The 23,176-nt window shown below is 35.1% G+C and overlaps 1 protein-coding gene and 1 long non-coding RNA gene across 4 annotated transcripts in view; one reads left to right on the forward strand and one right to left on the reverse strand.

Annotated features, from left to right (window-relative positions):
- Positions 1-23,176, reverse strand: part of FSTL5 (follistatin like 5) — a 753,549-nt gene that overhangs the window by 406,142 nt on the left and 324,231 nt on the right. The window lies entirely within an intron of this gene.
- On the forward strand, positions 112-9,259 carry LOC123929211. Its single transcript, XR_006815899.1, has 3 exons — positions 112-170; positions 1,163-1,306; positions 9,150-9,259. It is a non-coding gene; the product is annotated as an uncharacterized LOC123929211 (long non-coding RNA).

Consider the following 23,176-nt stretch of genomic DNA (forward strand, 5'->3'; position numbering starts at 1 on the left):
CTCAGAAAATGATGTTATTTCTTTGGGGATGTCATCATGTGGTCCTGAGCTACATGTGATTGTAATCCATATGTTTTTCCAATGACTACCCTGTGTGGTCAGCGGTCCAGAGGAAACCATAGGTACCAAGAGATGTGGTCTTGGCACACTTAAGAAGTGGATGAAAACATGTGAGTTTCCACCTTTCTTTCCCTCTCTATATACACAGTGGCCTTCAACTGGTTTTATTTGCTCATTCTTTTTGCAATTGTACACATTTCAAATTCCAAAAGAAAAATTAAAGAACTTAAATAAAATAAATGCTCACGTTAAGAAATGTACTACTCCACATAAAGATTGCACCTAGAAGCATAGTGTCATGTTATTACTGATTACATGAATAAAACACACATATTTTATGATTTTACTTTATTACTTTGTTTATAACTTAAAATATATAGTAATTTAGTTAATATTTTATTAAACATATCTATTAAATATTTTATCAATTTTATTTCCTATATATTTATTATTAAATCATTACTGATAATGTTTATGAATATGTTAAACACGTTATTAAATATTAGAATATTAATACTTGATATTATTTTATATTTTATTTTATAATTACAATTTACTTATATTTAACATATACTTTATTTCTATTGCAATTATCTACCTTGAAGTTTCAATTTTGGGTTACTCATATTTTTAGAGAAAAACTTATTTTATAATAAAACACTTTCTCACAATATATTAAGTTGCTTGGCACTTTTGTGCTATTAAAATATTCAAAAGCCTTAACAAAATTATGTTACAAATTTATAAGTGGTTATTTTCATTCTTCTGTTAACACAAAAGCAGTAAAGATTGTAAGACTGGTGCTAGTTCTTTCGGGAGTCCAGGAGAAGGCGGGATGTTAGACACATTGATCAACTCTTTCCTCCCTAGGAGGAAGATGAGAACTGGGACTTTTTTTTCTTTTTTTTTTTTTTTTTTTTTTTGGTCTTTTTGCTCTGTGCTCAGGGCAGGGATGAGGGTGGGTGGCTGGGATCTTGTTGGGGGATGAGGATGAATCTATAGTCTCTCCCAGCCGAAGCTACTCTTAGGGCTAGATTATGGTGGGGCTATCAGAGCTCCAAGACTGGCAAGACAAGTGACAGTCAACTCTTTCCCTCCCCAGGGAGAATCTGAGAACTAGGATTTTTCATCTGTTTGCTCTGTGCTGAACAGAAGGGAGTATGCATGGCTTCTACTACCCCGAGACACTGGTCTTCATTCTCTACAAGGTACTAGACTATGTGGATTCCATCAGAACCACAAAAGGGTAAGATAGAAGCCAGTCCTGTGAGCCCATAAAGAAAGTTTGTGATACCAAACAAGTGAACCAATCTCCTTCTTCTGGGAGGATCTGGGAGCTAAGGCTTCTCTTCCTGATTATAGGTTGTTACACAGGGACAGGGATATCCTCTGGAAAGAGGATGTGCTGAATCTTCCTACCTTTTTTGGTTAGCCTAATTTCACATTTACCCAGTATGCAGGAGCCATTCAATTTCAATTCTGGATTTTCTAACGAAGGAAATTTATCTATGAATTGTTGTTGAATCAGTGTTTTTTTTTTGTTGTTGTTGTTTTTTGTTTTTTAAGATTTTATTTATTTGACATAGAGAGAGAGATCACAAGCAGACAGAGAGGCAAGCAGAGAGGGAGGGGAAGCAGGCTCCTTGCTCAGCAGAGAGTCCAATGTGGGGCTTGATCCCAGGACCCTGAGATCATGACCTGGGCCCAAGGCAGAGGTTTAACCCACTGAGCCACCAGGTGCCCCTGAATCAGTGTTTCAATGGGAGAAAGGGAGCCCAGAGCTTTTCTACTCTGTGTTGAATAATTATTTTCATTGATACTTACAGTGGACTTGAGCTGAATAAATATTAAAATGTTTAGAATAATATGTTAGCATTTATGTTGGAAGATACAAGGCTTATGTAGAAGACAAATGCATTCTACTGTTTTTTTACTTAGTTTTTTTTTCCCACTTGTACTGCTACAACAAACACTGTTTTTCAGTAACAATGAAGGCGAGTAAAGAAAATAAAAAGAGTTCTTGAGTAAATAGAGAAGAAAAGAGAGAAAAATTGAGCAAAGGAGTAAAACTTCTAGAGAATAGGAGTGAAAGTTAATACTAAAAAAGAGGAGAGAAAGAGAAAATATAAAGGACTTATAAAACTTTATCATTTTCAGAAAGTAAAATGAAGTTAGAAGAATAAAAATATAATTAATAGAAATAAATTTGTATTTCCAAAAAATATAGAGATATGTACTATTCTTACGTTTAAAAGGAGGGTGCTTCTTGGCTCTTCAGCTTCTACTGCACAAAAATCTTGTTTTTGATCCATAACTTCTTTTGTTTGTTTTTTCTACACCAAGTTATATATAGAACCATAGATATGGGGAAAAATCAGTCATTCTCAACTGGCTCTAATAGAAGGCAGTATTCCTTTATCAAAGTGAACTTGGGAGTTTTTCTGAGTAACGGTAAAGAATCTTCCAACACCCATTTAAAAATATGTAGGTATAATAAAAAAGAGGTCATATGGGAAAGATTTATTTTCTTTCAGATCAAGTTCAATAAAAAGGAAATTGTAACCACAGGTTACTTTGCATGGAATCATCTCTACCTTTGCAAACATATGAGGACATCACTGAACCAGGTCCTCAGTTTTGTACAACCTCTTCATAATACTGCTGAAAGTACCTTGTTTCTATTTTTTTTTCAAGATTTTTTAAATTTATTTGAGAGAGAGAGAATGAGAGGGGAGAGGTCAGAGGGAGAAGCAGAGTCTGATGTGGGACTCGATTCCAGGACTCCAGGATCATGACCCAAGCAGAAAACAGTTGCTTAACCAACTGAGCCACCCACGCACCCCCTTGTTTCTACTTCTACTACTCATTCTTTCTTGCTTGAGCCAGCTCCTACCAGATCAGAAGAGTCAACTGTCATGTTCTTAGCACCAGCTCAGTAACTACAACCCATTGGTAGCTAAAATTGACCATGGTGGGGATATCTACACAACCAAAATCAGCAAAAGTTACAACTCAAGGGGTTTTGTTTGTTTGTTTGTTTGTTTTAACAAAGATTACACATTGGGACCTTTTTTTTTCTTCCCTCTTTTGCTCTCTGTCAAGCAAAGGATATTCAGCATTTACACACACAGCATTACTTGCACTTTACCAGTCATAGCACTCTGAAATTGAAACCTCCTTCCAGGGGCGCCTGGGTGGCTCAGTGGTTTAAGCCACTGCCTTCGGCTCAGGTCATGATCTCAGGGTCCTGGGATCGAGCCCCGCATCGGGCTCTCTGCTTGGCAGGGAGCCTGCTTCCCTCTCACTCTCTCTGCCTGCCTCTCTGCCTACTTGTGATCTCTCTCTGTCAAATAAATAAATAAATAATTAAAAAAAAAAAAAAAAAAGAAACCTCCTTCCAAACTGTATTCCACCTTGGACCAGCATGCAGTCCATGGCTTGTACCACCACTGTCTTATTCCAGCAACCAACATGAAATTTTCCCTGAATAACAGAAAGGGAAAGAGAAATCTTCTAACTCAAATCATTCAGAAATTAAATTTCTCAAAACTCTCTTCCTTACTTTGAAAATTTTTCCATATCCAACATGTTCCATTCCTCTATCCTTGTACTGATGATAGATGTGTAACCAGTTCTCTACATTTAGAAATTGTTCGTGAAAGGCAACTTTATGGCACAATTAGTGATCATAGAGCCATGGAATCTTTATTTTTTAATTGAAATTGATTTTGGAGATAATTGAAATTCACATGCATTTGTAATAAATAATAAAGAGATCCCCTGGTATACTTTGTCCTATTTCCCCTACTGATAACATTTTACAAATTTATAGTATAATACCACAACTACTATATTAACATTATTACAATCCACCTATCTTACTCAGATTTTACTTATTTTTACCAGTTATACTTACATATAATTGTGTGTGTGTGTGTGTGTGTGTGTGTGTGTGTAAGTACTACACAATATTATCACTTGTGCAGGTTTGGATGCACTACCACAGTCTAGGCAAGGAAGAGATCCAATACTAAAAGTGTGATGCACTAACATGTGATGCAGTTTTATCCCCACACCCAACACCCTTCACCTCCCTTCCCCCCCATCTCACTACAGACCTACCCACTGGCAAACAAAAACTGTCTTCCAGTTCTAAAATTTCATCATTTGAAACTGTTATGTAAATAAAAATATTGCAGTATATAAGGTTTAAGTTCTTTATGTTGTTTTTTATCCTGGAGATTTATCCTGGTTTCTATCCTCATTTTTATTGCTGAATAGTATTCCATGGTATGTATGGACCACAGTTTGTTCCACCATTCACCTGTTGAAGGCTATCTGGGTCAGTTCCAGTTGTTGGTTTTTACAAATAAAACTGAAATATTTGTTTACAGACTTTGTGCGAGCATAAGCTTCATTTCGCTACAATAAATGAACAACAGTGCAATTGCTGGGTTGTACAGTATATTGGTTGGCTAAGGCTGTGGGAACAAATTCCACAAACCAGGTGGCTTAAACAACAGAAATTTATTTTCTCACATTTCTCGAGGTGGAAAGGCCATGATCAAGGTGCCAGCAGGATTGTTGTCTGACGAAAGCTCAGCACTTGTGTTGCAGATGGCTATCTTCTCCCTGTGTGCTCGTATGTATACATGCACAGGGAGAGAAATGGCATGCTCTCTGATGTCTCTTCTTACAAAAACACTAATCTTGTTGGATCAGGGTTCCATTCTTATGGCCTCATTTAAAATTATTCAAGTCTTTAGAGAACTCATCTCCCAGTGCAATCATACGGGAGGTTAGGGTTTCTACATATGAATTTGGGAAGGATAAAACCACAATATATGTCCACAATATATGGTTATTAGGCATTCTGTTTTATAAGACATTGTCAAACTGTTTTCTAGAGTGGCTATTCCATTTTATATTCCATCCAACAATGTGTAAGTGATCCAAGTTTCTTGCATCCTCACCAGAATTCATGTTGTCATTATTTTTTATTTTAACCATTCTGATATGTCTGCAATGATAGCTCCTTGCAGTTTTAATTTGCATATCCCTGATGACTAGTGGTGCTGAACATCTTTTCATGTGTTTATTTGAATATATTTTTTTGTGAAATGTCTGTTCATGTCTTTTGTTATCTTAAAATTTCATTGGATTGTTTATTTTTATTGTTGAATTTTGAGCATTCTTTGTATTTCTAAGTGCTTGTCCTTTGTTGGATATGTAATTTGCAAATATATTCTACCATTCTGTAACTTGTACTTTTTATCCTGGTCTCATGAGCTTCCTTAGAGTAGACATTTTAAAAAATTTTTATAAAGTTACATTTATCACTTTTTTCTTTCATGAATCATGATTTTGGTTTGTGTATAAGAAATTTTTTTTAAATTCTAAGTCCTGAAGATTTTTGCCTAATTTTTCCTAACAGTTTTATAGTTTTACATCTTAAATTTAGTTGTGAGATTTATGTTGGTGTGTATGTGTATTTGGGGAGTGGTGTTTTTCTACTCTGTTCTCTTAGTGTATGTGTCTGTGGCTCTGCCATTGAACCCAGTCTTAATATAAGCTAAGATCATTTTCCCAATTTATTTTTTTTATAAAGACTGTTTTAGCTATTATAAGTTCTGTTGCTTAGGGATCTTAGTATTCTGGTTATAGGAAAAACCTAGATATTTAAATGTTTATAGAAGGAAAAAGAAGAAGTTTAAATTCAATGATATAATTTCATCTTAAGAAGTTGGAAAAAAGAAAAAAAAAGTAACCTAAGTATGTAGAAAAAATAATAATAAAAGTAAACTCAAAAAATGGAAATCATATAATAGAATTTAAAAGCCAAAGGTTATTTCTTTTGAATATTAATGGAATGATTAAATTTCTCACAGAATGACCAGAGAGAGAGCAGAGATAGAGAAAAAGAGGGAGGGAGGGATTGAGAGAGGAAGGGAGAGAAAAAGAGAGTGTTGTATGTATATGTGTGTGAGAGAGAGAACTAAGAACTAGTACTTAAGAATGAACAAGACCAATGGCTAAGAAAGAAGGCTTAACTAGAAAGAAGAATAAAAGACTATTCTGGAGTAATGCACATATTCTCTATCTTGATTGGACTCTTGATTACATAGTATACACATTTGTCAAGGAACTAACCACTTAGGTTAGTATGTGTCATTGTATCTAAATTTTACATCAATAATACAATTTTTAAAAGAAAATATAAGGGCAGATGATATATGGACTTGCTTCAGAAAATCATAGAGAGAGGAAAGCACTGAATAAAGGCTGGAATTTTGGATAACAGAATACTGGGAACTTTTGAGTTTGGAATGTAATTCCAACAAAACTATGTTATTATAAAACCTAAAGTTTAATAGAGTTTTAATATTTCTGATGATGTTGATATTTTTATTGTTCAATCATGTAATTGGTAGAATTCTCTTTTTTTAATGACTTAAAAGCATCCATTGTATTTAGCAGCATTGGCTGAACTAAGGGATAGTGAATTCCATGTATTCTTGGGAGCACAAGGAAAATAGAGATTGAGATGTGACTGGGAAATTAAGAATTAGGATAATAAGCTTATTCATATTTTCAATATGATTGATTAACTTGGAAAGGAGAAAAAAATGAAAAAAACGAAACTCAGGTTTTAAAAAAATTCAGAAAGGATTGTGCTGGATCTATATCTACATATCCATTATTACTGCCATACTCTGTACAGAATTTGTGTGTCAATTGCTCAATGTGTAATAAAGTTTTCTCTTATTTGGATAAAAAATTGAACACCAAAAATATTAAGATTTCCATTCTCAAGAGTAAGTCTCAATTAGTCATCTCAAACACTTTGTTAATAGATTTTTTTGAACATAGTGCATTGTTAAGGGAATATATAACTATTTAGTGACATTAATTAGGTGTAAGGTTGAAGTTAGACTTAAAAAAGATGATAGACTTGAAACAGTAATTATTAAGTAGTATGTTTTTATGTATCCCATTTATCAAGTATGAAGAGATACATATTTTATTTTAGATGAGGATATTTGTGTTTAATTTTATTTTATAAGGACAATTTTACTAGTGTTCATTTGTAGAAGACCACTTTTGGACTCATAGTTCATTCTCCATGACTATATATATGAATGTATAAAAGAACAGATGTTTGAAATTATATAAGCAAGTATGGAATCTGACTTGGTGAAGTCACAGATATGGTTTGGAATGAGCCTATAGTGTTTATAATGCAAATAGCCATCCTGATTACACAAAGGAAGATTCACAGACTGTACCTTCAAAATACAATAATCACCATCACATTTCAGTTCACATTTAGCCACCTGTTTTTGATTACTTGGTACCAGCTGTCAATTCGCAGCTATTTATATTGATGTCACAAGGTGTCCTCATTCTGCTGAAGTCCTACAGTTGACACCATGCAAAAGCCCCTTTGTGTTTTCCCCAAAGCTCACTGTGAAGACAGCCTCACATCCTTCAGCGCCAACGTACATTCAAATATGAAGAGACATGCCACCCTGCTGGGAGCAGATCTTTAGGCCCATTGAGTGGATGCCAAAGCCTTATCAGCATCAAAAACAGTTATTGAAGAGCCAAGCAGAAGAATATATACTAAAATATTAAATGTGCTCTTATTCACAATGTTCCTACTGCACTGGTCACTTTTCTATTCTTAAAATAACTCTTTTAAAGAATTAGGAACAGCAGGTAACATCACCTATGATTGAATGATTGATTGCCTATACTGTCTCATCTAAATAAAAGCTCTGTGAGAATGGTGGTCTCACCTCTTCTGTTTAACAGTATCTCCATCTCCTAAGTTATTCTTTATAAATATCCATTTTTTAAGATTTTATTTAATTGTTTATTTATTTGAGAGGCAGACAGAGAGCGAGAGCACAAGCAAAGGGCAGAAAAGCAGACCCTCTGCTGAGCAGGGAGCCTCATGTGGGGTTCGATCCCAGGAGCCTGGGATCATGATCTGAACTAAAGGCAGATGCTCTTGACTGACTAAGCCACCCAGGCGCCCCTATAAATAATAGTTAATATTTGTGTGTGGTATAAGAAAGAGGTTCCACTCTTTGGCATGTGTACACCCAGTTTTTCTAACACCATTTATTAAGGAGACTGCCCTTTCACTGATGAGTTTTCCTGGCTTTCTTGTCAAATTGACTGTGTATGGTTGGGTTTATTTCTGGGCTCTCAATTCTGTTTCATTGATCTATGTGCCTGTTTTTACCATAGTACCATATGGTTTTGATTAGTATAGCTTTGTAATAGTTTCAAATCCAGAAGTGTGATGCCTTCAGCTTTATTCTTCTTTCTCAGGATTGATAAGTTTAATTAATATTATTATTATTTATTACTTAATTTTTCCAGAGGCCTCTTTTATATACTTTGTGGTTATCCACTTAAAGGGTTGAATAACTATCCTATAATTTAGACAACTCTGTTGTACTACTTATCCTCATTGTCTTAGGATATTAAAAATTAGGTAGTAATAACTTACCTAGAAATCTGTTCCTTGATTTTGCATTAAAAGTATAATGAAATAGACACACACACTGACAAAAGAAACAGATCATAAAACAACAAGAAACGCTGTTCAGGTGAATTTAACCATGCTTTTCTTTCCTGAGTTCAATGCCCAGATCTTCAAATGCATGCTTGAGAAAATAATGTACTTTAGTACCACAAGCGATGAGATTAATATAATCTTTTTAACTATAATAATTAACTCTTAAATATCTTTAAATCCAAGTGAAAGCAGCATTATTTTTTCTGAGTTTTATTTTAACTAAGACCTGTTGTTTCTTTTTATTCATGCTGTCTTTTCCTGCTGTGAGGAAGTAATGTGCTCTTAAAACAAGCATGAGGGGTGCCTGGGTGGCTCAGTGGGTTAGAGCCTCTGTCTTCAGCTCAGGTCATGATCCTAAGGTCCTGGGATCAAGCCCCACATCAGGCTCTCTGTTCAGCAAGGAGCCAGCTTCCCCCTACCCTCTCTGCCTGCCTCTCTGTCTGTCAAGTAAATAAATGAAATTAAAAAAAAAAAGCATGAATATTGTGTGTCTTTTCAGGCTTCAGAGTACTTAGAAGCTGTCTTCTGGACCAACTTACGAGTCATACTGGAAAATCAATCTCATTCATTAATAGAGTATTGCATTTGTGACTGAAAGTGATATTATCAAGGTTGACCACTCATCTTACTCACATGAAATAAGGCATGAAAGAGTTCTACTTTGAAGAAAACATAATTGTCACCATTAACTATATTGTACACTTTTACTTTAGGATTCAAATATAATTGCAAAAGACAAATTCAGACATGTTTTCAGAAATGTCAACATGTATAGATTTTCATTTGATAGGTGATGTATATTAGTTTATTATATGGTCCACTGTTTAATTACTTCACAGATTTGTAATGTTATTCTTTACAAGCATCTTTGAGTGTTTTATCTGATGTTAAGGACAGTGAATGAGTATGTGCGTGTGTGTGTGTGCATGTGTACTGAGGCAAAGGACATGTAATTTCTAGTTTACAGTTTTATTATTATTGGACCAATCTTTAAATTATTTTCTGTAATTAAATAAAAAACAAAAATAAATGCATTTTAATCAGTCTGTATTTCAAATGACTCTTTTGTTCAAAATTGTGTCATTTTACATTCTTTTCGAGTGCACATGGAACATTCTCCAGAACAGATCACATACTGGGTCACAAATTGACCCTCAATAAGTACAAAAAGATTGAGGTGTCAGACCACAACGCTATGAAACTTGAAGTCAACCACAAGAAAAAAATTAGAAGGATCACAAATACATGGAGGTTAAAAAACATCCTACTATAGAATGAACAGGTTAACCAGGAAATTAAAGAAGAAGTAAGAAAATACATGGAGGCAAATGGAAATGAAAGCACAACAGTCCAAAACCTTTGGGATATAGCAAAATTGGTTGAAAGAGGAAAGTATACAGCAATACAGGACTACCTGAAGAAGCAAGAAAAGTCTCAAATACATGATCTAACCTTGAACCTAAAGGAGCTAGAAAACAGCAAATAAAGCCTAAAGCCAACAAAAGAAAGGAAATAATAAAGATTAGAGCAGGAATAAACGATATAGAAACAAACAAACAAACAGAACCAGTAGAATGGACAAACTATGGAGAGAACCCAAATTTCCATTGATTCACACACACACACACACACACACACGAATATTAGTCAGCCATCAAAAGAATGAAATTTTGCCATTTGCAAGAGCTAAACTACATTATGCTAAGTGAAATAAGTCAGTCAAAGAAAGACAAATACCATATGATCTTACTCATATGTGGAATTTAAAAAGAAAACAGATGAACATACGGAAAGGGGAAAAAGGAAAAAAGGAGAGGGAAAAAAGCCGTAGGTTACTCTTAATGATAGAAAATAAACTAAGGGTTGATGGAGGGAGGGAGATGAGGGAAGGGCTAGATGGGTATTAAAAACTGTATTTGTTGTGATCAGCACTGGGTGTTTTATGTAAATGATCAAGCACTACTCCAGAAACCAATATTTTTTTTAAAGACTTTATTTATTTAAAAGAGAGAGAGAGCACAAGCAGGGGCAGAGGCAGAGGGAAAGGGAGAAGCACATTCCTCACTGAGCAGGGAACCTCAGGTGGGGCTCAATCCCAGGACCTCAGGATCATGATCCAAGCCAAAGGCAGACACTTAATCAACTGAGCCACCCAGGCACCCCCCAAGAAACAAATATTGCACTGTAGGTTAACTAACAAAATTTATTAAATGCAATTAAAAAAACCCTCCAAATTATGCATTTTACTATTAAACTCTATAAACATATAAGTAGCAATTTAGTATTTAAGTTTGTGGCACAAATTCTTGTCATTGCATCATAAACATCTACACATAAATTCGTAACTCTTGAACATAAAGTTAGTTTACTAATTAAGGTATAAGGCATTTGTAATTTTTCATTAGTCCTAAAACACTAATAATAATGACTTCAAATGCTATACAGATACCAACTTTTACTCCATAGATATCCATGAAGAGGATTTACAATTGTTAACTGACCATGATTCATTCTCAAAGACTTTCATTTTCATTGTTTCATTTTGTTCTTAAAAGTACTATACCAAGGGACACTGGGGTGGCTCAGTTGCTAAACTGTCTGCTTTCCACTCAGGTCATGATCCCAGGTTCTGGAATGGAGTTTCCATCAGGCTCCTTGCTCAGCAGGGAGCCTGCTTCTCCCTCTGCCTAACGCTCCCCAACTGGTGCCCTCTCTCTCTCTGAAAAATAAATAAATAAAATCTTAAAAAAATACTAAATACTAAATCAAGTAGTTTTTATATTATTGACATTGTAAGATGATGAAACAGAGGTACTGACAGTTCGAGTATTTATCTAAGTCAATAGGCTAGTCAAAGTTGAATGGAGGATTAGAACCTAAGCATATTCTTCTCTGCTACCAATACCATTTCACTGCATAACCATGAAGTCTAGTATTACTGAGTCAGCAGTCTACTGCTTTTTTTAACCTAATTAAGAAACTAAAGAGATGCTGATAAAAATAAATTAATATGTACATGTGTCATCTGAATATCATTTGAAATTTATATTTAACTATTGCCCCTAGATTTCAAGTCATATTTGAGTATTCTACTAATCTACATTAGACTCTGTTATTACATCAGACAACAGGTAGGAGATATTTGACAGTATTATAGAATGATTGCTTTAAAAATCACACAATTTTTTTTAAAAGTGAAAAAAAATTTAATGTTAAGATAGTTATATTACTTTTATCTGTGTTCAGAACACTAACTATATTGAAGGGAATATTTAGAAAACATCACTATGAGGGCAAAAAACAAAACAAATGTCTGTACAAAGTTTAATCCAAAGTTTTATTAGAGAATCATTATAGAGAGAATGATGAATTGGCAATCCTTCTCATGATTATAATAACTTTTATTGAGTAAATCCAATGTACAAGCTATTGTTCTAAGCGTTGGGTTAGCCCAGTTAATACGACTCTTTCACAAGGGAGCTATTATTACCATCCTCATTTTATAAACAAGGAAGCTCACACCCAGGATGGTTAAGTAACTTGCTCAAGGTCGCATAGATACTAAAGTGGCAGAGCTGAAATTTAATGCCAGTCAACCTTGCTCTAGAGCTTGCTCTCTCAAGCACCAGAGTTTATGGACTCTAGAATCAAGATACCTCTAGATTCACTGCTATTGGCTTTTCCAGAAAGTTGGGTTGTTTTGTTTTGTTTTATTTTTAATTTTGTTTTTTCTTTCTCTCTATTTAAGTGGAATTGCAGTAAAGACCAAAATGACTTCCAGGTTTACCTTAGTATTTGTAACAATAACTTTAAAATTTTCATTTCAGCGTAATATTAAAATCATTTCTGCCTAAAAAATTTCAAGAAATACCTAAAAATATGTACAATTTTATTTTTCCTTGATATTTTAAGGAAAGGGAAATCTTGTAGTATTGCAAAATTACAGTAATGTGAAGACACTAAAATGACTCAGTATTTATCAGAAATATAATTTTTTCCAAGAATAATCCATTAAAATGATCTCAGATATAATTAGGTTTTCCATAAATATAATAGCTACCATGAAATGTTCATTTGCCTTATAATTTTCAGAATCCTGATTTCTTGGTTATTTTAGTTTTGATTTAGAAGGTAAAGGATTACCATTTTTGAAATGATATTTTCATTATTTAAATCTTTCATCATTCTTCTAAGTTAATATTATCCCAAACTATTTTTCTGTAATAGGAACTTCAAAAAAATGAGTCCCATCATTTTTTTTAAATATACTAGATAAACAATCCTTAATGAGTTATTAGTGTTTAATATACTAGCATGTGCTATGAGATTTCAAGAAATTAATATCATATGTATATTTACATAATTTGTATATTATATATAACTTAATTTCCTTGTTAAATAGTTGGGAGAGGATACGTTTTCCTGCAGTGCAAAAAAATTCAGAAAAGCCCTTGCTATATGCTCACAGTGAGTTAGATAAGGCTGTGCTGTATATCATCATCATTTGGGGGCCAAAGTTCTGATGCTACCTCTACCTGGAAATTTTCTGGTTCTCATGACAGAGTTAGGTAAAAAGAGTGTTGGCAAACCATGAATCAGTTTTTAATCTACTAAAAATGTGACACATATATCACTTTTGCTTCCCTTAAAATGATGAAGGCAAGTATTAGACTTTCTGAGTTCATTAGGGTGTGGAAGTATAATCATTGACGCTTGAGAGATGTTGCAAGTCATGTGATGAGAACTGCCATCACTGTTTAAGGGAAAAGAAATATATTAAATGTATTACAATCTACCATTGCCTTTATAAAGGGATTAGTGACAAATTTGTACCTGACTCAACACAGTAGTTGCTAAATAAATATTTGTGAGTCGATAAAAAGCTCTCAGGACAAACAAAAACTGAAAGAATTTGCAAACACCGAACTAGTGCTACAGAAAATATTGAAAGGGGCCCTCTAAGCAAAGAGAGAGCCTAAAAGTAGTAGATCAGAAAGGTACAAAGACAATATACAGTAACTATCACCTTACAGGCAATACAATGGGACTAAATTTGTATCTCTCAATAGTTACCCTGAATGTTAATGGGCTAAATGCCCCAATCAAAAGACACAGGGTATCAGAATGGTTAAAAAAACAAAACCTATCAATATGTTGCCTACAAGAAACTCATTTTAGACCCGAAGAAACCTCCAGATTTAAAGTGAGGGGATGGAAAACAATTTACCATGCTAATGGACATCAGAAGAAAGCTGGGGTGGCAATACTTTTATCAGAAGAATTAGATTTTAAGCCAAAGACTATAATAAGAGATGAGGAAGGACACTATATCATACTCAAAAGGTCTGTCTAACAAGAAGATCTAACAATTTTAAATATCTATGCCCCTAACATGGGAGCAGCCAACAATATAAACCAATTAATAACAAAATCAAAGAAACACATAGACCATAATACAAAAATTGTAGGAGACTTTAACACTCCCCTCACTGAAATGGACAGATCATCCAAGCAAGAGATCACCAAGGAAAGAAAGGCCTTAAATGACACACTGGACCAGATGGACATCACAGATATATTCAGAACATTTCATCCCAAAGCAACAGAATACACATTCTTCTCTAGTGCACATGGAACCTTCTCCAGAATAGATCACATCCTGGGTCCTAAATCAGGTCTCAACTGGTATCAAAAGATTGGGATCATTTCCTGCATTTTTTCAGACCACAATGCTCTGAAGCTAGAACTCAATCACAAGAGGAAATTTGGAAATAACCCAAATACATGGGGACTAAACAGCATCCTTCTAAAGAATGATGGGTCAACCAGGAAATTAAAGAAGAATTGAAAAAATTCATGGAAACAAATGATAATGAAAACACAAAGGTTTAAAATCTGTGGGACACAGCAAAGGCAATCCTGAGAGGAAAATATATAGTGGTACAAGCCTTTCTCAAGAAACAAGAAAGGTCTCAAGTACACAACCTAAGCCTACAACTAAAGGAACTGGAGAAATAACAACAAAGAAAGCCTAAACCCAGTAGGAGAAGAGAAATCATAAAGATCAGAGCAGAAATCAATGAAATAGAAAACAAAAAAACAATAGAACAAATCAATGAAACTTGGAGTTGGTTCTTCAAAAGAATTAGTAAGATAGATAAACTCCTGGCCAGACTTATCAAAAAGAAAAGAGAAAGGACCCAAATAAATAAAATCATGAATGAAAGAGGAGAGATCACAACTAACACCAAAGAAATACAAACAATTATAAGAACATACCATGAGAAACTCTACAACAACAAATTTGACAATCTGGAAGAAATGGATGTATTCCTAGAGACATATACACTGCCAAAACTGAACCAGGAAGAAATAGAAAACCTGAACAGACCCATAACCAGTAAGGAGATTGAAACAGTCATCAAAAATCTCCAAGCAAACAAAAGCGCAGGGCCAGACGGCTTCCTAGGGGAATTCTACCAAACATTTAAAGAAAAACTAATTCCGATTTTCCTGAAACTGTTCCAAAAAATAGAAATGGAAGGGAAACTTCCAAATTCATTTGATGAGGCCAGCATCACCTTGATCCCAAAACCAGACCAGGATCCTATCAAAAAAGAGAACTATAGACCAATATCCTTGATGAACACAGATAGAAAATTCTCACCAAAATACTAGCCAATAGGATTCAACAGTACATTAAAAGGATTATTCACCACGACCAAGTGGGATTTATTCCAGGGCTGCAAGGTTGGTTCAACATCCGCAAATCAATCAATGTGATACAACACATTAATAAAAGAAAGAACAAGAACCATATGCACTCTCAATAGATGCTGAAAAAGCACTTGACAAAGTACAGCATCCCTTCCTGATCAAAACTCTTCAAAGTATAGGGATAGAGGGCACATACCTCAATATTATCAAAGCCATCTATGAAAAACCTACCGCAAATATCATTCTCAATATAGAAAAACTGAAAGTTTTCTGCTAAGATCAGGAACACGGCATTATCAGGAACATGTACATTATCACCACTGTTATTCAACATAGTACTAGTAGTCCTAGCCTCAGCAATCAGACAACAAAAAGAAATTAAAGGCATCCAAATCGGCAAAGAAGAAGTCCAACTATCACTCTTCACAGATGATATGATACTATATGTGGAAAACCCAAAAGTCTCCACTCCAAAACTGCTAGAACTTGTACAGGAATTCAGTAAAGTGTCAGGATATAAAATCAATGCACAGAAATCAGTTGTATTTCTCTACACCAACAACAAGACAGAAGAATGAGAAATTACGGAGTCAATCCTATTTACAGTTGCACCCAAAAACATAAGACACCTAGGAATAAACCTAACCAAAGAGGCAAAGAATCTATACTCAGAAAACTATAAAGTAGTCATGAAAGAAATTGATGAAGACACAAGGAAATGGAAAAATGTTCCATGCTCCTGGATTGGAAGAATAAATATTTTTAAAAGATTATTTATTTATTTATTTGACAGACAGAGGTCACAAGTAGGCAGAGAGGCAGGCAGAGAGAGGAGGAAGCAGGCTCCCCGCTGAGCAGAGAACCCGATGTGGGGCTCGATCCCAGGACCCTGGGATCATGACCTGAGCCAAAGGCAAAGGCTTTAACCTACTGAGTCACCCAGGCGTCCCTGGAAGAATAAATATTGTGAAAATGTCTATGCTACCTAAAGCAATCTACACATTTAATGCAATCCCTATCAAAATCCCATCCATTTTTTTTCAAAGAAATGGAACAAATAATCCTAAAATTTTATGGAACCAGAAAACACCTTGAATAGCCAAAGGAATATTGAAAAAGAAAGCCAAAGTTGGTGGCATCATAATTCCGGACTTCAAGCTCTATTACAAACCTGTCATCATCAAGACAGCATGGTACTGGCACAAAAACAGACACATCGATCAATGGAACAGAATAGAGAGCCCAAAAATAGACCTTCAACTCTATGGTCAACTAATCTTCGACAAAGCAAGAAAGAATGTCCAATGGAAACAAGACAGCCTCTTCAATAAATGGTGCTGGGAAAATTGGACGGCCACATGCAGAAAAATGAAATTGGACCATTTCCTTACACCACACACGAAAATAGACTCCAAATGGATGAAGGACCTCAATGTGGGAAAGAATCCATCAAAATCATCGAGGAGAACACAGGCAGCAACCTCTTAGACCTGAGCCACAGCAACATCTTCCTAGGAACATCGCCAAAGGCAAGGGAATCAAGGGCAAAAATGAACTATTGGGATTTCATCAAGATCAAAAGCTTTTGCACAGCAAAGGAAACAGTTAACAAAACCAAAAGACAACTGACAGAATGGGAGAAGATATTTGCAAACAATATATCAGATAAGGGGCTAGTGTCCAAAATCTATAAGGAACTTAGCAAACTCAACACCCAAAGAACAAACAATCCAATCAAGAAATGGGCAGAGGACATGAACAGACATTTCTGCAAAGAAGACATCCAGATGGCCAACAGACACATGAAAAAGTGCTTCACATCACTCAGCATCAGGGAAATACAAATCAAAACCACAAGGAGATACCACCTCACACCAGTCAAATGGCTAAAATTAACAAGTCAGGGAATGACAGATGCTGGCGAGGATGAGGAGAAAGGGGAACCCTCCTACACTGTTGGTGGAAATGTAAGCTGATGTAACCACTCTGGAAAACAGCATGGAGGTTCTTCAAAAAGTTGAAAATAGAACTACCTTATGACCCAGCAATTGCACTACTGGGTATTTACTCTAAGGATACAAATGTAGTGATCCGAAGGGGCATGTGCACCCGAATGTTTAAAGCAGCAATGTCCACAATAGTCAAACTAAGGAAGGAACCTAGATGTCCATCAACAGATGAATGGATAAAGAAGAGGTGGTATATATACACAATGGAATACTATGCAGCCATCAAAAGAAATGAAATCTTGCCATTTGCGACAACGTGGATGGAACTAGAGGGTATCATGCTTAGTGAAATAAGTCAGTTGGAGAAAGACAACTATCATATGATCTCCCTGATATGAGTAAGTGGAGATGCAACATGGGGGGTTTGGGGGGTTGGAAAAGAATAAATGAAACAATATGGGATCTGGAGGGAGACAAACCATAAAAGACTCTTAATCTCATGAAACAAACTGAGGGTTACTAGGGGGTGTGGGGAGTAGGGATAGGGTGGCCGGGCTATGGATATTGAGTAGGGTATGTACTATGGTGAATGCTGTGAAATGTGTAAGTCTAATGATTCATAGACCTGTGTACCCTTGGGCAAATAATACATTATATGCTAATTTAAAAAAAAAAGAAAAAAGACTAGGTTCTACAACTCACTGTCTGTGTAACATTAACTTATATTGTTGAGACTTACCTCACTAATTCAATGAAAATGATAATCTTTATTTTATATGCTTAGGATGAGGTTTGAATAAAATAATCCATATTAGGGGCACCTGCATGGCTCAATCAGCTAAATGTCTGCCTTCATCTCAGGTCATGATCCCAGGGTCCTGCGATCAAGCCAGTGTGGGGCTCCCCACTCAGCAGGCATCTTCTTACCTGCCCCCCTGTGCTCTCTCTCATGCTCTCTTGTGCTCTCTCTCAAATAAATAAATAAATATATATATATATATATATTTTAAATCCACATTACAAGACAGAAAGTAAGAAAACTACCATCAGAAGACATATTTATAAATGTAGATCAGAACCTGTATACATTTCTTTGTAGTGATGAGTTTAGAGTTAAACACAAATTTATTCTGGAACTCAGAGTTGGGTGAGGATAGGCTGTCTGGGATGTGAAGAGAAAGACATACTGGAACCCTAGGAAGGAGGCTGTTGATGGGAGTAGCTCAGCATGATTTGAACAGTTCTATTTTTCATTAAGGAAAGGAAAAAGATGACTAACATTCACTTCTGAATTGAGAATCTGCATTGCCCAAATGAGTACATTCAGTCCTAGGAAGGAACTTGTGGTGTTGAATGAGTCTTCCAGTAGACAGTCTCAGCACTCAGCATAGAGGAAAGGGCAGTATTAGTTCTCTGGATGAGTGCCGTGGACTGCTGGGGAGTCCCTACATAATAATTCCTCTTGACAGGGGTTTTGATTATAATCATTCACATTCATTGAGAATGACTCTTCAGAAACCTAAGAGAACAAAAGATACTTGATTTAATATCAAATCAAATGGTGATGGGAGGTTTTAATTCTCCATGGGGATTACAAATGTTACTCTAACAAAAACACCAATTTTATAGACAAGCATGGACTTCTTGAGTCAGAGAATGTGATTCAAATGAGAAATATTAGAAATGAATGGGTGAGGAAAAGCTACTGTGTAAAATAGTAGCTGGCTTTAATGAAAGTCTAGGGGTCATGATAAATATTCAAAAAAATTGTAAGACATAATGAACGATATAAACTGTAATATATAAAATTCAATATGGGGGCGCCTGGGTGGCTCAGTGGGTTAAGCCTCTGCCTTCAGCTCAGTTCATGGTCTCAGGGTCCTGGGATCGAGCCCCGCATCAGGCTCTGTGCTCAGCAGGGAGCCTGCTTCCCCTCTCTCTCTCTGCCTGCCTCTCTGCCTACTTGTGATCTCTCTGTCAAATAAATAAATAAAATCTTAAAAAAAATAAAATGCAATGTGTGTTATATATGTCTATTTAAAGAAATAGGCATATAGTTACCATATAGATGTAACCTCAAACATATTACTAAAACTCAGAAGGTGATTTTGAAAATATTCAAACCAAACTAACAGAAAAGCCCAATCATTTTTCTAAATCTAAACCTGATAATAATTAATAATTAACATGGAAATAACACTGTAGCTAAAATCAATCTTTTTTTCCCCCCTGAGGAATATAGTTGTGGATTTTGTTTTGTCTTTTTCCTTCTAGTCTTTTGTTACCATTAAATTCTACAGTTTGGAAGAGAAGATTGAGAATGTTCTCAGAAATCTGACCCAAGGCGATAATACTAAAGAGAAGACAGTCTGATTAAGCCCTAATTGTGCTATTTGGGGTAAATTAATTATATTGCAATAAATACAAAGATTAAGATTAGCGAAGTTTTATGCCCTGGGCTATGTAAACATAGGGTAACATTGCCATAAGGTATCTTTGGAGAGCTTTCTAATGGGTTTATTCAGAGTTACTCTGTATTCCCTGGAAATTTCACAATAGAAGAAAATTATATATTCTGGTCCATAAGGAATACATGGAAACAAAACAAACCTCTCCTTTGAGCATAAAAAGACTCATTTATTTCAATATAATGTGCACTTGTTTGCAATCAGAGAACTGAATCACATTTGTTTCAGAATTTATAGTTTGGAAATTCACAGAAATGCATAGAAATCTGCTCCTAATTATTCATCACATCAATACCAAAAAAATATAGGAAGTGCAGGAAAAGATAAAGAGGCACAGTACTTGGTTCTACGACTATATTTGAAATTTATGGAAAAAGTAAAACATCTACTTCAAATATTGTTCTGTACTTTGTTTACCGGTCATACAGCAATTGGATCATTGTGCTATTCATATTACACTGAAATTAATTTAATAACATATTTAATTTTTCCACTTAGATTGGTAAAATAGACATTTCAAAAACTAAATGAAATGTCAGGTCAATGGATTTTTTTTTTGGTAGATATTTGTATATATAAAACCATGTATTAATTTGGCTGTATCAGGAAGGGTTGATTCAACAGAGGGCAGGCAAAGGCACTAAAGGCCCAACCTTAAGGTTCGAACAAGGAATTAAGTCTTAACAGGAGGATAAAAAGTAAGATATTCAAAATCTTGCTGTTTGCTTGTTTTGTTTTTAAATGTTTTTCTGCATCATGCCTTCAAGAAGCTTACAGTCTTATAGGAACACCATATAAGCCACAGTAACTAATCTATCTATAGTAAAGAAGCTTACAGTCTTATAGGAACACCATATAAGCCACAGTAACTAATCTATCTATAGTAAAGAACTAATAACTAATGAAAACATAGGCAAAATATTTTAATGCTGAAGGAAGAGCGAATTACTTTCATTTGGAGGATGGGAAAATTCTCATGGATCACAAGGAGGATGAATTTTCCTTAAGAGATAATTCAGGCCTAATGTCTTGGTAGGAAAGAAGGAGGAACAGCATAGAGAAAGGTATAGTGGTGGGCAAATATGTGTGCTTAAGGGAATGGAGACTATCACAACCAAAAAAATGCGTAGTTTTCAAAGGTATATTTTAAATATACTGATATTTGGAAATATTAATAAATATTTAATTATAAAATTAAGAAAATAATGATTTTAGGAAGGTCTACATTAAAATAGCCATTTTTAAAAAGCCATTTTGAAATACCCTTTGGTTTAATCAAGTGCATTCATCAACCAATTATTAAGTATACACTGGACTAGATACAGTTCTTGACCTTGAGATACAAGAGTGAATAAAGCAGCCAAAGACTTGTGTCTCTTAGTGGAGTGTATATTCTAATGTGGAAGAAAGACTGTTTCTCTTTCTATCTGTGTATCTATTATTTATTTGCATGCTTGTGTATTTATGAATGAGTATATATGTGTATCCTCCGGTAAATAAGTAACGTAAATTCAAATATTAGTAAGTATCATGGAGAATAAAACCCAGAAGGAGGATTGAAAGTTTTGTTGGGCAGTAAAGACAGAAGACATAAATAAGTCCAGAAGCCTGACTGACAGGAGAAAGGCAACTGTCAAACACCTGAGGAAAGAGGGTGGGGGAAGAGTCCTCAAGGTCCTGAGGCCAGAATTAGTTTTGCATGTTAAAGAATAGAATAAAGAAATAATACATTAAATGTTAGTAATAATAAAAAAAATAAAGATAATACATCCAGAGCAAAAAAAAAAAAAAAAAATTCTGCGATTAAGATAGAAGCCCGATATCTCATCTTTGTAGATCATTGCCTAGAATTTAGAATTTACTCTCAGAGTAGTTGAGAAGTTATTGGTTGGGATGATCATGAGTGGCAGTGGTATGGTCTGACTTACCTTTGTACAAGATCACCTGATGTAAAAGCTGGAAGCAGAGGAGCAGTATTTAAAAACCTACTATTACAGTACAGGAGAGAGATGAAAGTGACTTGCAATGGAAGACATGATAAGAATTGATCAGATTCTCAAATTGGATATGTATTTGGAAGATGTTTCTATTAAGAGCCGATGATAGATCGAATGTGAGATAAAAAGGGAAGAACGGAGTAACAATAGTTTCTGTATTTTGGTCTAAGCACCTTAGTGAAAATATATTTCAATCCATTAAGAATTTTTTCCCTTAACATCTCCAAAAGACAATTTGGGTGGGGGTTGATTATTTGTAACATTCTTAACTGCTGCATTATACTTATCTGCCTGGAATGCTACCTCCTCCCAGGCCACCTCCATCCCTCTTATAAATCTAACTGCTGCTTGATCTTCATTACTCAGTGTAAATATATCTTCGTACTGGTTATTTCTCTGCAAGCCTACATAAGTATCTTTTAATGCATCTGTCTCTGTCTTAATTACTTGAGTTTTAATTTAATAATTTAATGTAATAATGTAAGGTTCATATCCCCGCTATGAATGTGAGAGAAGGGCAGGAACTGTGTCTGTTATATTTACAAATTATTCTTCATATCAGGACCTTGCAGACAGTGGAAAGCCAATAAATATTTATTGAGTGAGTAAGTAAGCCTCTCCTTCTTGTATCTTCTCCTATTTTTCCCACTCATTTATATGGAAGCTCCTGCTATCTGTTTCTGTCACCTATTCTATTTCCTCTTCCTATTTTTGTCAACTACCAATCAGTGTTGGTGACAAAGGGGCTGCTAGTCTAACTTTAAGGCAACCACAAAATTTAAAGTCTTCTGGGCAGCTATTCATACATTAAACTAAAAGTCCTTGATTTATTTGCATCATTCACTTTCACAAAAGGCTTAGTTAGGGAGCATTTGCTATTTCAAGGTACTCTGATAGGCAGCAAGGATAGTATAGTAGCAAAGGCAGACATGATCTTTGTCATTATGCAAATCAGCTTCCATTGTAGTAAACAGATACTAGCAAAAAATCCCATAAAATACTTTGACCTCCGGTCTACTTTGACTACTTTCTTCCATAGATACTGACTTGAACTGCTTCACCTCTCTAACTGCAATTATCATTCTCATTCCCAGACCACGAAATTGACCCCCTCCACCATTTTCATTCTACTGGTTCTGCTTCGTGAATACATTGAGATGTCTAGTTCATGGTCATGTCTTCCACTCTTAGAGGAGTGTATTGCTCCTGGCTTTTCTCTCTGTTGTCTCTTTCCTTGATATCTCGTGGAGCTTCTCTCTTGCTTAGAGTTTTATTTCCTTTGATTCTGCTTTGGGCCACAAATTCTTAGCAAACCCCAATCTATAAAACACTTATGTATCTTTCATTCTCCATGTCTATGGGAGTAGTTGAACACTGAGGGATAAAATCTTATAA

Source organism: Meles meles, chromosome 2 (genome assembly GCF_922984935.1).
Source record: "Meles meles chromosome 2, mMelMel3.1 paternal haplotype, whole genome shotgun sequence".
NCBI classification, from domain to species: domain Eukaryota; kingdom Metazoa; phylum Chordata; class Mammalia; order Carnivora; family Mustelidae; genus Meles; species Meles meles.